The following is a 14,491-nucleotide window of genomic DNA, read 5'->3' as shown; positions in this document are numbered from 1 at the left end:
CTTTACAGACATGATTATCCAGCACTGCTTCAGTTCCAATTAAAAACAGGATTTTTATTCACTGGATGACTAAAATACAGGCATAAATTACATGTTTCGGGCTACTGTAGCCCTTTCTCGAAGCAACTTGACCGCTTTGTACCTAACTATTTTTTATTTTTTTTTGTATGTTATAAATGCTAGTTTAGATTCTGTTGCTTAATAGGATAATAGTAGGATATTCATAGAATATAGGATGCAATAAACCTAGACCACACAGTCCATCCAAACCACGTGTATTCTGTGTATGGTAGCTGCAGGGAGCTTTATTAAACCAGGATGCAGGCTTAAAGTGGTTTTCTGGGATTTTGATACCGATGACTCATCTTTAGGATGGGTCATCAGTATCTGATCGGTGGGGGTCCGATACACGGGTCCTCCGCCAATCAGCTGTTTGTGAGGGTACCGGTGCTCCTGTGTGTGCCGCGGCCTACTCCATGCTTACCAAGCCCAGAGCCGTACATTGTATAGTGGCTGTGCTTGATATCGTGCTCAGCCTCGTTCACAGCCGTTATACAATGTGCGGTGCTGTGCTCAGTGAGCACAGATCAAGGCCATGGCACAGGTGCCTTCTCAAATAGCTGATCGGTGGGGGTCCTGGTCTGTCGGACCCCTACGGATCAAATACTGATGACCTATCCTGAGAATAGGCCATCAGTATCAAAATTCCAGAAAACCACTTTAATTTTGGAATTGTTTCTACTTTTTATGGTCCCTCCACATTTTTCTAATTTGTCTGTGTCAAAGCTGTTTAAAAAGTGCACTTATTTGGTGTATCTAGGGTTTCTAAACTTTTTCTAACTTGCTAAAATTGGGTGGGGCTTAGGATGTGCCATTTTGGCGTAGCAATCTGTCTCAAAGTAAGAAACTAAGCCAACCAATAGTTGGAATAGAGTCAGAGAATAGTTTATATCCCTGCTCCAGCTTGGAAGAAGTGCAAAGAGACACAGCATTCAGCATTTCTGAAAAGCAGCCAGAAACACAAAAAAAGCTACCTAATTAACAAAAAATGGCATAGTAAAAAATGTTTTGTGCTGCATTTCATATTTCAGCCAACAGCTGGAGTTTACATTTTTAATGCAAAAAATGCACCAAAAAGCACCAACAAGGCAACAATGCAGAAAAACACCACCAAAAACCTATGTGTGAACCAACCCGTAAAAGGTATTTGGGATGTCCAAGTTATATTTATTGATGACCTATCCTCAGGATAGGTCATCAATATCAGATCGGCGTTGGTCCGACACCCCCGCCGATCAGCTGTTTGAAGAGAAGGCGCCCGCCGTGCCAGCGCTGCCTCCTCTTCACTGTTTACCTTCTCGCCGTTGCATCTACAGCGTTGAGTAGGTGTAATTACACCTAACAGTCCCATTCATTTCAATGGTACGGATCGCTTCTATACACTTGTATAGGAGCGATCCGTCGCATTGACATTATAGACATGGTGTCAAGAAACTTTATCAATGAACAACTATATGCGGTGTGTATGGGTAAGAAAGACATTTAGAAAAAGAAATGGGAAACGTGGCTGAAACACTTCCCTAAAAATTTAAATCTATGAAAGTTATGTCAGGGACTGGTCAATCAAGATGTCACTTGACAAGAAGAAGCATATACTGTTACCTTTCTTGTATTTTATTGTTTTGTATGTTATACATTTTATTAGTATAATTGACTTGACTCAACAAATAAAATATCACGCTCTCAAAACTATTATCAACATATAAAATAATATTACAATTGTCAACGTTTATAACATAAATGTATACCCTTAAATTGAAAATTAATAAAAATTTACTTTGTTGAAATGAATCGACAGCTTGGGTGTACTTACACCTGCTCACCGCTGCAGATGCAACAGCGAGCAGGTAAACAATGAAGAGGAGGCAGCGTGCGCCTTCTCTTTAAACAGCTGATTGGCGGGGGTGTCGGGTGTTGGACCCCAGCCGATCTGATATTGCTGATCTATCCTGAGGATAGGTCATCAATAAATATAACTTGACAACTCCTTTAATGTTAGGTTAGTGAGCAGGTTATACAGCAAATCATTAAAAGTTGCCAGTCTTTATAATTCAACTTGACTTTGAAGGACGCTGGAAAATATAATTGTTACATTGAATAAAAATCTGGACAGTGACAAGAATATATCTCCATGCACCCAGAATTTGACGTCCATGGAACTTGACCGGTCCCTGACTCTCAGCTATCATAAACACACATGAAGCAGTAAGATAGAAATAAAAAAAATTACCTTGCAAGCTGGAGATCCAGAACTAAGATGTTCTGCTCGATGAAAATTAGTTTCCAACCCAAATTGTTGTGCCAAACTCTTGAAATTATAACTGAGTTCTGTAGGATTTATACACCCTGTATTACTTTAGGCTTCTGTAGAACAATGTGATTACTTGTGGTATAGACAAGAGGTCAGAATGTTAGAAAAGCCATCCTCAAATGCTTTTGTCTTTAGGGTATAATACAGGTGGAAACCCTGTCCAGTGTTTGGTTGAAATTAGTGGATATAGCATAATGTTTCTTTTTTTCATCTCCTATGATTAGTAATTATAGATGGCTTGCCTGGGCAAGTTTTAAGACAAAGACCATGTTCTTAGACCAAAGAAATATTACAAGAATGTAGTGTACTATGGCTGTGGGCTAGTGCAGCTTCAACTTTGAAAGCAATTTTACAGACTACTTATAAAATAGAAATACATTGCACACTGAGAGTTTTTCTGTATCAGACTAGTGTGTACTGCCTTTTATATACATTCTCCACAATACAAAATACACTACAATTAACCGGCCATACAGTATGGGTACCGCTATATCCACCTAGTGCCGTAACTAGAAATGACTGGACCCCACAGCAAATTTTTGATTTACACCCACCCCCCATCAACTTATTTGCAATTCCTCCTCCTGTGCATCCCCCACTCCTGTGGCTAGTCAAAATCGCTCTCTCAGATCAGCCGCTCCGTCCGTTTCCTACACATATATACTGTATGTCATAAACTTTCTTGTCCAATATACCGTATTTTTCGCCCTATAAGACGCACCGGCCCATAAGATGCACCTAGGTTTTAGAGGAGGACAATAAAAATAAAAATAAATTCAATTTTCAAAATTTTCAGATCAGGCCAGCATTCAGACCTCAGATCAGACCCACAATGTTAACCCTTTCTACCCTGGGCCAGTTTTCACCTTCCTGCCCAGGCCATTTTTTGCAAATTCAATGTGTCACTTTATGTGGTAATAACTTTGGAACACTTTTATTTATCCAAACCATTCTGAGATTGTTTTCTCATGACACATTCTACTTCATGATAGTCATAAATTTGAGTCAATATATTTCACCTTTATTTATGAAATATTCCAAATTTACCAAACATTTAGAAAAATGATCAATTTTCAAAATTACAATTTCTCTGCCTTTTAAAACAGAAAGTGATACCTCATAAAATATTTATTACTTAAAATTCCCCATATGTCTACTTTATGTTGGCATCATTTTGTAAATGTCATTTTATTTTTTTAGGATATTAGAAGGCTTAGAATTTGAAATTTTTACCAGTTCAGGTCTGAAGTCACTTTGTGGGGCTTAGGCCGAATGCACATGGCCGTGGAACACGGACATGAGCGGTCCGTAGTATCCCGGCCTGGCATCCTGCTGACAGCAGGAGTGCACGGCGTTGTTGGTTGCTATGACGCCGTGCGCTTCATGCCGCCGCTGCACTACAGTAATACACTCGTATAAATCATACCAGTGTATTACTGTAGTGCAGCGGCGGCATGAAGCGCACGCGGCCTTACGTAGTGGAAACCACCCATAAATGACCCCATTGTAGAAACTACACCCCTCAAGCTACTCAAAACTGATTTTACAAACTTTGTTAACCCTTTAGGTGTTCCACAAGAATTAAAGGAAAATGTAGATGAAATTTAAAAATTTCTCTTTTTTGACAGATTTTCCATTTTAATTCATTTTTTTCTTTAACACATCAAGGGTTAACAGCCAAACAAAACTCAATATTTATTACCCTGACTCTGCAGTTTACAGAAACACCCCACATGTGGTCATAAATTGATGTAAGGGCACACGGCAGGGCGCAGAAGGAAAGGAACGCCATATGGTTTTTGGAAGGCAGATTTTGCTGGACTGGTTTTTAGATGCCATGTCCCATTTTAAGCCCCCCTGATGCACCCTTACAGTAGAAACTCCCAAAAAGTGACCCCATTTTGGAAACTAGGGATAAGGTGCCAGTTTTATTGATACTATTTTGGGGTACATATGATTTTTAATTGCTCTATATTACGTTTTTTGTGAGGCAAGGTAACCCCCAAAATTTTTTTTGGGCATTGTTTTTATTTTTTACAATATTCATCTGACAGGGTAGATCATGTGCTATTTTCATAGAGCAGGTTGTTACAGATGCAATGATATCAAATATGTCTACTTTCTTTGTTTGTTTGTTTCAGTTTTACATAATAAAGCATTTTTGAAAATAAAATTGTTTTTATGTCTCCATTTTCGGAACGCCTTATTTTTTTATTTTTCTGCCGATCGTCTTGTCTACCGATGTTTTTATTGGTACCATTTTTGGGTACATATGATTTTTTGATCATTCATTATTACTCTTTATGGGGCAAGGTGACCAAAAAATTTGTAATTTTGGCCCAGTTTTTATTTATTTATTTTTCGAGCGTTCACCTGAGGGGTTAGGTCATGTGATATTTTTAAAGAGCTGGTTGTTATGGACGCGGCGATACCTAATATGTATACTTTATGTATTTATTTATTTATTTCACTTTAACACAATAATAGCATATTTTAAACAAAACCTGGGAGGTTTGCAGGAATTCTAACTGCTAAATTTATTATTTTTCAGCACTAGGGATCAGGTCCTAGATAGGGACAGGTATCCGGACGGGGTCGCCCTTTTCGGGGCGGGTGCTCTGTATAGACAGGCAGAATGGAAATAGTCCCCTTCCCCTTCTTATAGGGTCAGATAGGGCACAGCTCCAAATCGCCTCTACAGACACCACGCCTCCACGGGACGTCCTCCTATCCGACATTACCCTAATCAAGCGGATAACTCCTCCGTGTTGATCCTAGTAGCCTGTTTTGGTCTTGTAAGACTGCTTGCACCCTCACAGGTGGAGCAGATTTTTTTTATTTCACTACCAGCATTGGGGTACCAGGCTTGGACCCCCCCCTCTATGTTTGTCATGTCGATGCATCTTTGTGGTGTATTTTAACTGCATATCAAATTAAAAGTTATATTTTAATAAGCATATTCCCCCCCTCTCACTGGGCCCTTTGGTGCCTATAGTGGAAGCCTGATTAACAGAGCACCTAAATCCAGGATTCACGACGGGTGAGCCACTATATTTAATTATCTATCACTATATACTGTATAATCTTTGGGCATATTGTAGCTAGAAGAAGCATACAAAGTAAGAGCTCAACATAGGGCAGTATGTTCTGGGTAATAAACCAGTTGATAGAACAATAGATTGGAGGCTAACCCTTAGTGGTTGTGCTAGAGATAGGCACAACACTATAGTAGGTATGTAGAAAATCAGTGTCATGTCGCCAGGTGTGCAGCCGCGGTCTCCTCAGTCTTCAGGAGAGTGTGCCCACTCTCTCCAAAGCAAAGAAGTAGAGTTTTAGCAGGATCACTTAAGGACGCAAAACGACACTGGTCCAGACACAAATGAGAATTTTCCTTTATTTCAGTAGTGCACGTCGGGTAAAACGGCAACAACGCGTTTCGGGGATAACAAGGTCACCTTCATCAGGTTAAAAGGCTTTTTGAAGAAGGTCCGCGTGAGGATTTTGTTTTCTTGGGTGTAGATCTCCAAATCTAGGTATTAATCTCTGGTTTTATGGTAAGATCTTTTGTTGAGTTCTCTGGGAGAGCCTGGAAGCCTCTGCAGCAGCTTTTCTTGCCTGAAACTCTTCTCTTTTTAGTACAGTACCTCACCACTTCCCCTGTAGCCCAGCTCCACCAGCTGACGGGCTAGTTCTTCATCCTAGTTGCCATGGAGAAAGAGGATGTAGATAGTAGCAGTGTGGAAAGGTGTGTTCACACCATATGGAAAGCATTCTGCTAAAACTCTACTATAGACTGTATGTCATGTCACTGTATATACCGTCACTATATATAATGTCATTGTATAATTCTGTTAAGGGGAACTCGGACAATAAAATCTTTTAGTCCTCCTCCTGGGTTGGCACCTTCTGAGTTCAGACACCGTAGCAGCCATTTCTCCTGGTTCCACTATATCCATGCCTCTGTTCACACCCATATGCCCTTGTTGAGGATCACTTTTGGAAAAAAATGTATGCCAATATATAAAGTTGGGCCCCCTTTTGCTTTCCTAAAAAGGCTTTCTATAGGATTTTGGAGTGTGTCTGTGGGAATCTGTGCCCATCGAAACACTTATATTGGACCAGAAAGTTTGGCTTACTATCGGTGTTAAATTTCATCCCAAAGTTGTTTGATGGGGTTAAGATCAGGCTCTGTGCAGCCATTTAAAGTTGTCACACCATGTCTTGATGCACCTCATTTTGTGCAGTGGGGCCCTGTCATGCTGGAACAGGAAAGAGCCGTCCGCAAACTGTTGCTACAAAGCTGAAAGCATACAATTGCGTAAAATAGTCGCTGCACAGAGGTATTTTGTCCTTTAAAGATTGATATGTCCTTAAATTGCACAGATATTTTGTATCTACACTTTCCACGGTCCGAATTTCCTCTGATCATTGCCATATTTTTCAGACCAATTCAGTTTAGAGTTTATAGATATCTGCAATGACTCTTATAGAAATGGGAAAAGTTAATTTTGAATGGGTAGTTCATCTAAAATTGATCTTCTGATTTGCCATGGACATGTATGGATAGGGCATCAGTATGCAGTTCTTCTCTGTGGTTTCTGTTTTGGTTGGATCTCACCTAACGTGCACCTGCACATGATTGTGAGCTTCAATTTCATGAGTCTCTGTGTTTAGAAATCAGTTTTTTTCATTCCTAGCCTATTGTACTCTAGACTTTTTTCTGTTGTTATTCAAATTAGACCTGAAAAAGTTTTTTTTTTTTTGTCATTGACCCTGAAGGCTCAAACGCTACCTCTTTGCGGACTTCCTTGTAGTTTGTTGCATTGAGAGAAAATTCCTTTACTTTGCTTCCAGACTGTATAAAGATGTGATTGAATTTAGGGCTCCAACGATTAATCGACGTTATTGATAATATTCGAAAACGGGATTCGTTGTCAACGAATCCCGTTATCGAATAATCTGACGATTTGTTGTTATGTGGGCGGGAGCGGGCGGTCAGGCGCTATGCCTGCGGGTCCTTGAACTTTAAATCACTGCATCTTTATTACCTTACAATGAAGCTCCAGTAACAGGCAGAGCGGGCAGCAGCGTAACGTCACTTACTCACGTGACGCGCAGGCTCCGCCTGCTTCATTCATAAAGTTGGCGGAGCAGGCACGTCACGTGAGTAAGTGCCGTTACGCCACCGCCGCCTGCTCTGCCTGTTACTAGAGCTTCATTGTAAGGTAATAAAGATGCAGTGATTTAAAGTAAAAGTTACTGCCGGCTAAGGAAAACTGCTGTGAGTGTCGGAGCCGGGGCTATTATCGGGAGTGAGATCTGTGGATGACACTGTTATGGGGAGGGGGGATCTGTGGATGGCACTGTTATGGAGGGGATCTGTGGATGGCACTGTTATGGAGGGAATCTGTGGATGGCACTGTTATGGGAGGGGGATCTGTGGATGGCACTGTTTTGGGGAGGGGGATCTGTGGATGGCACTGTTATGGGGAAGGGGGATCTGTGGATGACACTGTTATGGGGAGGGGGATCTGTGGATGACACTGCTATGGGCGAGATCTGTGGATGACACATATAGCATAAGATGCTATATAGTGCCATCCACAGATTCCCCCCCCCCCCCATAACAGTGCCATCCACAGATCCCCCTCCCATAACAGTGCCACCACTTCCAGCTCTACGACTCCAATCCTCCCCATTGGGCTTTAATTGTTTTGCTGCATTTAAAAAAGTGCCCACATACTCCATGTGACTGCTGAAGCCAGTTATTGACCTCAGCAGTCTTATGCCATCGGCAGCTGTGTCCAGTGTATACAGGCACATTTACTGCAGCCATGAAGATGATAATGGCTGCAGTGGTGGGGAGGAACAGGGTTGCTGGAAGCGACAGGAGATAAAATGGGTGGGTGCAGATTCTTTTACTATGTTATAACAATTTCTGGGAAGCTTTTTTTTTGTTGCCATCATCTCATGTTGGCCACCCCGACACACAATACCACAGCATGCAAAGAGCCCACATATCATGGACAAGTGATACGGTTGTCATTATTTTGTGCAATTCAGTGCACAATAATGTGCGGACTTCCCCCAATGGTTTTAATGGTGGTTTGGTTCCAGCATGTATATACTGCCTTATTGTAGACATAGAGAACAAATGTATTTTAAAATGTCAAACCTTAGGGAGAGAGTGCCTCAATCGGTGTGAGGAGACTTATAAGGACATACCTGCTTCTCTGGAATTCTGGGAAGAAAGGGATGCAAATAAGCTTTTAACAAGCTCTACCTTTAATGCCACCAGATGTAAGGCAGCTATCCTATAAGTCAATGTTTCACCCTTTAAATAGGCCTTGAGACATGACTTGGATTTTAAGTAAGCCAGCACCTCATTTGCAGACAGCTGTTTCGGGGTGATTGTCCCTCATCAGTGCAGAGTAGAGAGTTCTGGCTTAAAGGGCTTCTGTCAGCCCACTAAACCGTTGTTTTTTTTTTTTGTTTACTAATAATCCCTACACTGCGAGCTCTGCATACATAAGTTAAATAATCATTTTTGTTCAGTAGAATTTGATAAAAAACGATTTTTTAAATTTTCAAATTACCTTGCTACCAGCAAGTAGGGCGGCTACTTGCTGGTAGCAGCCGCATCCTCCGACCCTAATGACGCCCCCTCCGCATTGTGATTGACAGGGCCAGGGAACGGAATCGTTCTCTGCTAACCCTGCCTGTTAGCATTCAAAATCTGGCGCCTGCGCCGCGGCCGTACCTATCTTCAATCTGCGCAGGCTCACTGAGAGACGGCCACTCGCTCGGCCGCTCCATCCTCAATGCGCCTGTGCCGATGACGTCACATTTACACCCGGCGCAGGCGCATTGAGGAGCGCCTGCACAGATTGAAGATACGTACGGCCGCAGCGCAGGCGCCAGATTTTGAATGCTAACAGGCAGGGCCAGCAGAGAACGATTCCGTTCCCTGGCCCTGTCAATCACAATGCGGAGGGGGCGTCATTAGGGTCGGAGGATGCGGCTGCTACCAGCAAGTAGCCGCCCTACTTGCTGGTAGCAAGGTAATTTGCATATTTTAAAAATCGCTTTTTATCAAATTCTACTGAACAAAAATGATTATTTAACTTATGTATGCAGAGCTCGCAGTGTAGGGATTATTAGTAAACAAAAAAAAACAAAAAAACGGTTTAGTGGGGTGACAGAAGCCCTTTAAGTGGGTGAGAGGCCCAGGTACTATCTCTCTTTGGGGAGAACGCCTTAATTGTCGTGAGGAGACTTAGAGGCCATACATGCTTCTGTGGAATTCTGGGAAGAAAGGGATGCAAATGAGATCTTAACAAGCTCTGCCTCTAATGCCGCCAAATGTAAGGCAGATAGCCTATAAATCAAGGTTCAACCCTTTAAATAGGCCTTGAGAGATGACTGGGATCCTCAAGCCGATTATGGCGCTCTCTCCCCAAGGAGAAATAGTACCCCCCAAATCTTGACTTAGGCCTTTCAACTAGTTAAGCCAGTGCTCTCTGATCTGCACTGATAAGGGGCTATTGTGACGGACTAAATCATCACTGGGGCTGCTGGAGAAGCCTGAGGGCTAGCCTCCTTCCTACGGACTATGGACCCAGAACTATGGAGACCACCTCAGACCTTTTGGGGTTACAAGGAACTATGAACCCTGTTTTATGTGTGGAATTTATATGCCACATATTTTCTATTGCCTGTTAAAGGTGCAGGGTGTGAATCCAGCAACACAAAAAGGATTGACTCTGCAATGAGACTCCCACTGATTGTGTTAGTGATGGGATTAAGATAGCTGACTCTAGGAGTAGCCGTCTCCTAGATGAGTAAATCACCCTATGATACACTCTGGAGATAATCCCATCACATGTGTCTCCTCTTCCCCTATTCATTCATTAGGGAGGGGGTGAAGATGTCTGTTTGCATGTTGTTCATGGTTGATTGATTTATGTTGTTAGACTTCTTGAACTGTATGTTGGTCTTCAATAAAGTCAGTTCCTGTTTTAACTTCAACATAGAGCCTCATCTCATGTGTGTGGGGATTGCTATACGCGGTATACTACCCTGGCTATAACCCCTAGCTCTTGTAAGAGCTGTTCCTTGTTCCTTGTTCCTGCATCGCTCTCTGAAGAAAGAGATGTTCACCCACTGGAGCCTTGTCGTAGGTCCAGTAGGGTAGGAGTCAGCGAGACCCCAACCAAGCTGTGGCGGTTCGTGGGGTCTGCAGTACTCATGGTGTCAAGTGGAGTGCTTGGAGCCCTCGGGAAGCACTAGGAGCATCCATCAACGGCTGTAACGAGTCGGGGTGTCAAGAGATCCGTTAAATTGGTGGCAAGCGGTGGTATGCTCCTCCTTGCCTGAGGAGACATTCAAACCACCACCGGGATTTATTTCTCAGCCGGCTGAGGAGAACTGACTCAAGCAGCCATGACTCTGGCAGTGGAGTACTCCGAATTGTTGTGGATCATCTGTCCAAAGGGAGAAAAGGGTCTGTCTATGGAAGACTACTTCACCCTCAGGCAGACTGCGGGGACAGCTCTATGGAATATTGCCAAGGCACACGGGGGCCGGTTTCAGCCATTTCCAGAACAAAGGGTCCGGGATCAGATGGGCCTGCGAATGAGTATCCTGGGAGAGCAGCTTTAGGAGCATTGGGTGGCTGATTTGCACAAGTTGGTTCAGCGAGAGGTAAAGCTGGATGAATGGTATCGTGCCCTGCCTTAGTATGCAGAACAAACACAGCCGGGATTTACAGCTGAATATCCAGAGAGCTACAACTTTGATGACCCCGGACAGTTGTGGGACACCCTGGTGGATATGTTTGAGGTTGGGGATGAGGGGAACTCTGCCCTGGAGGACCTTTTTGCATACCGGGAAGGCTTGCTTGGTTTGGAGAGACTTTCAGAGCTGAAAGCTGATTTGGAGTACGTGGTAAAACAAGAATGGCTACTGGGAAAGGCATACAAGAAGCTGCTAGGACACATCCATCAGAGTGTCTCAGACCCAGTGGAACCCACATACCCAGAGACTGTGGATTTAATTTACTTTTCTGTAGAGGTTGTAAAGCTCACGGAGTCCCCAGGTGAGGCTCTGACAACAGGGCAGAGTGCCACAAGCCTCTGCCCAGCACCTGGTACAGCCCTGGGGTTCCAGGAAGAGGAGGCAGACGGCAGATGGAGACCCAGGGAGAAGAGGTAGCCGACCTCTCTCCCCAGCGGCAGACGGCGTTCCAGGGAGAAGAGGTAGCCGACCTCTCTCCCCAGCGGCAGAGGGCGTTCCAGGGAGAAGAGGTAGCCAACCTCTCTCCCCAGCGGCAGAGGGCATTCCAGGGAGAAGAGGTAGCCGACCTCTTTCCCCAGCGGCAGAGGGCGTTCCAGGGAGAAGAGGTAGCCGACCTCTCTCCCCAGCGGCAGAGGGCGTTCCAGGAAGAAGAGGTAGTCGACCTCTCTCCCCAGCGGCAGAAGGCGTTCCAGGGAGAAGAGATAGCCGACCTCCCTACCCAGCGGCAGATGGAGACCCAGGGAGAAGAGGTAGCCGACCTCTCTCCCCAGCGGCAGATAGAGACAGCAATACCCAGTGACCCCATCCCAGTGGAAAAGCTGGCATCCGGGAAGAGAGCAGTTGGCCTCTGCCCACCAAGTACCCACAGCTCCAAGCTAGAGAGCAACAATGCAGCAAGGAGTAGCAGACACCCACTCAACAGCTGAGGACATACAGAACAGAGCCAGGCCCCAGAGTTCAACAGGACCAGTGTTTGTTTATGGATGGACTACCCGACTAACTCAGGCACCGACCGACAGGAGGTCAGGTACCTGGTTAGTCTACCTTTGGGGGGGGGGGGGATGTCACGGAATCCACCGTGAACTGATGGCCAGCCTCCTTCCTAGTGACTACGGACCTAGGAATTTGGAGACCCCCCCCCCCCTTGTTTGGTTGAACCGGGTGTCCGGGGCCCAGGGATGGATGTTGCGGTGGAGCCTGGCCCTACAGCCATCCAATTTCCCAATTTAACACAGACTCTGTAAACCCAAGGCCAATGACCATGGACTATCTCGGCAAACAGAACGTAAGAGGGTGATGGTACCCTCATGGACATCCCCAAGTGGACCCGTAGAGGGTCTCACCGGGTCTGCCATCCTTTAACTTGGGGGAGCTATGTGACGACATGGTCATCAGTTTGAGTTAAATGTGTACTTCAAGTGATGGAACTTGAAGAACAAAAAGCTTCTGGGTATCCCCAAGGGGAGGAGGGAATAGAGGGAGAAGAAGCGATCAATACCAATCCCTCCCCGCTAAAAGAAATACTACTGGCGGTTAAACAGAACGGGGACCTAATTCAGGTCATCACAACCCAGCTTGGGGTAATTCAAGCCGATGTGGGATTAATTAGGGATGATCTGTCCAAAATCTGAGAAAGAGTTGATAAAGTGGAGAGCTCAATGGCGATTATACAGAAGGAATCTAAAAAAGAAAATATAGAGATGTCCTCCTTGAAGACAGATCTTAATATTCTTAAAAGAAAGGTGGTGGATCTGGAAGATAGATCACGAAGATATAATGTAAGAATCCTGGGGATCCCAGAGGGCGTGGAAGATAAGAACCCTACTCAATTCATACAGACGATGATTCTTGAAAATTTTGGGAGGGAATACTTCTCGCCCTTGTTTCTAGTAGAAAGAGCCCATCGGGTCCCAGGCGGTAAAGTAATTCCTGGGAGACAACCACGGACACTCCTCGCTAAAATGCTGGTTTCAAGGGACAGAGATATAGTACTAAGAAGGGCGAGGGAATGTCCCCCCGTTTTTTATAATGGAAATAGACTGGCTTTTTTTCCAGACTTTTCAAAAGATGTCCAAGAAAAGAGATGCTCGTTCATTACTGTAAAAAAAAGGTTAAGAGAAAGGGATATTAAGTACTCACTTGTTTTCCCAGCCAAATTTTGGATTATTTTTAAGGACACAACTCTCTCTTTTTTGATACGTTGGATGAGGCCGCGGAGTGGCTTGAACTAAATGATATGTGACCTGATTGTTTAAGGCTTTGTTGGGAATAACAGTTGGTAGATGATGCGCTATACTTTTCCCTTTCTCTGTTATAATTAGCCGGGAGGTGTCGAGCTGTGGGGTGTGGGGAAGGGATGGTCATAGGTGAGAGATATTCTGCAATATGCGGTGGATTAATTGGATTGGGGGGGTGGTTGTGGGTTGGGATGTGTCTAGTGCGGGGAGGAGATGGGCTTTTTTTTTTTTTTTTCTTAATTGTTGTTCATAATGTCAATCAGAATTCTTACCTGGAATGTGAGGGGTTTGGGGGATAGAAGAAAGAGACAAGCGGTTTTTGATCTGATGCGTATACACCTCCCAGCAATTGTATGTTTGATAAAAACGAATCTTACCGGGGAGACCTCCAGGGTGGCCACCAGGGGATGGGCTGCGCACACGTACCACTCTACCTTCTCTAGTCATTCTAGGGGAGTGACTGTTTTTATTCATAGATCGATTGACTTTATGTGCGAGGCATCCTCTGTTGACCATCAGGGGAGATTTGTCTTCCTATATTGTAAGCTGGCGAGGAAGATATGTATTCTAGCCTTTGTTTATATTCCACCCCCATTCTCTTAATTAGTACTTAATTCTCTGCTAAAATTCATGGATAAATGGCCAGAATGTCCTACACTGATTATTGGAGACTTTAACTGTGTTATCAACCCTGCAGTAGACAGGGTCTCTATGGGCGTCAAGGAAGACGCCTCTGTCCAGGGCTCCCCCCTGGCACGTTTTTGCTCTGAGGCCAGGTTTGAGGATGTCTGGGAAAGTCTGGGACAGGGGAGAAGGGTTTTCTCATGCATCAGTAAACTAGGTAGATCTATGTCCATAATAGACCATGCCCTGATCAATAAAAAATGTGTGCGATATGTAAAACGAATGAAGTACGAGACTAGGTCATTCTCGGACCATCTACCCCTACTCCTCGAACTTTGTCTGACCCAGGATAAACAAATAGGGAGGTCTCCATTTAGACTAAACCCCTATTGGTTATCAGTAATAAAGAATCACGAAATAATACAAAAGGAAATTAACCAATTTTGGGATACTAATTGTAGTT

General features: G+C 44.0%; 1 protein-coding gene across 2 annotated transcripts in view; it reads left to right on the top strand.

The window, feature by feature from the left end:
* LOC120978732 (centromere protein P) overlaps positions 1-14,491 on the top strand; it is a 348,964-nt gene that overhangs the window by 139,391 nt on the left and 195,082 nt on the right. The window lies entirely within an intron of this gene.

Source organism: Bufo bufo, chromosome 9, assembly GCF_905171765.1.
Source record: "Bufo bufo chromosome 9, aBufBuf1.1, whole genome shotgun sequence".
In the NCBI taxonomy this organism is placed as follows: Eukaryota; Metazoa; Chordata; class Amphibia; order Anura; family Bufonidae; genus Bufo; species Bufo bufo.
Note: the sequence above shows the minus strand (reverse complement) of the source record. Positions and strands in the feature narration are given on the sequence as shown.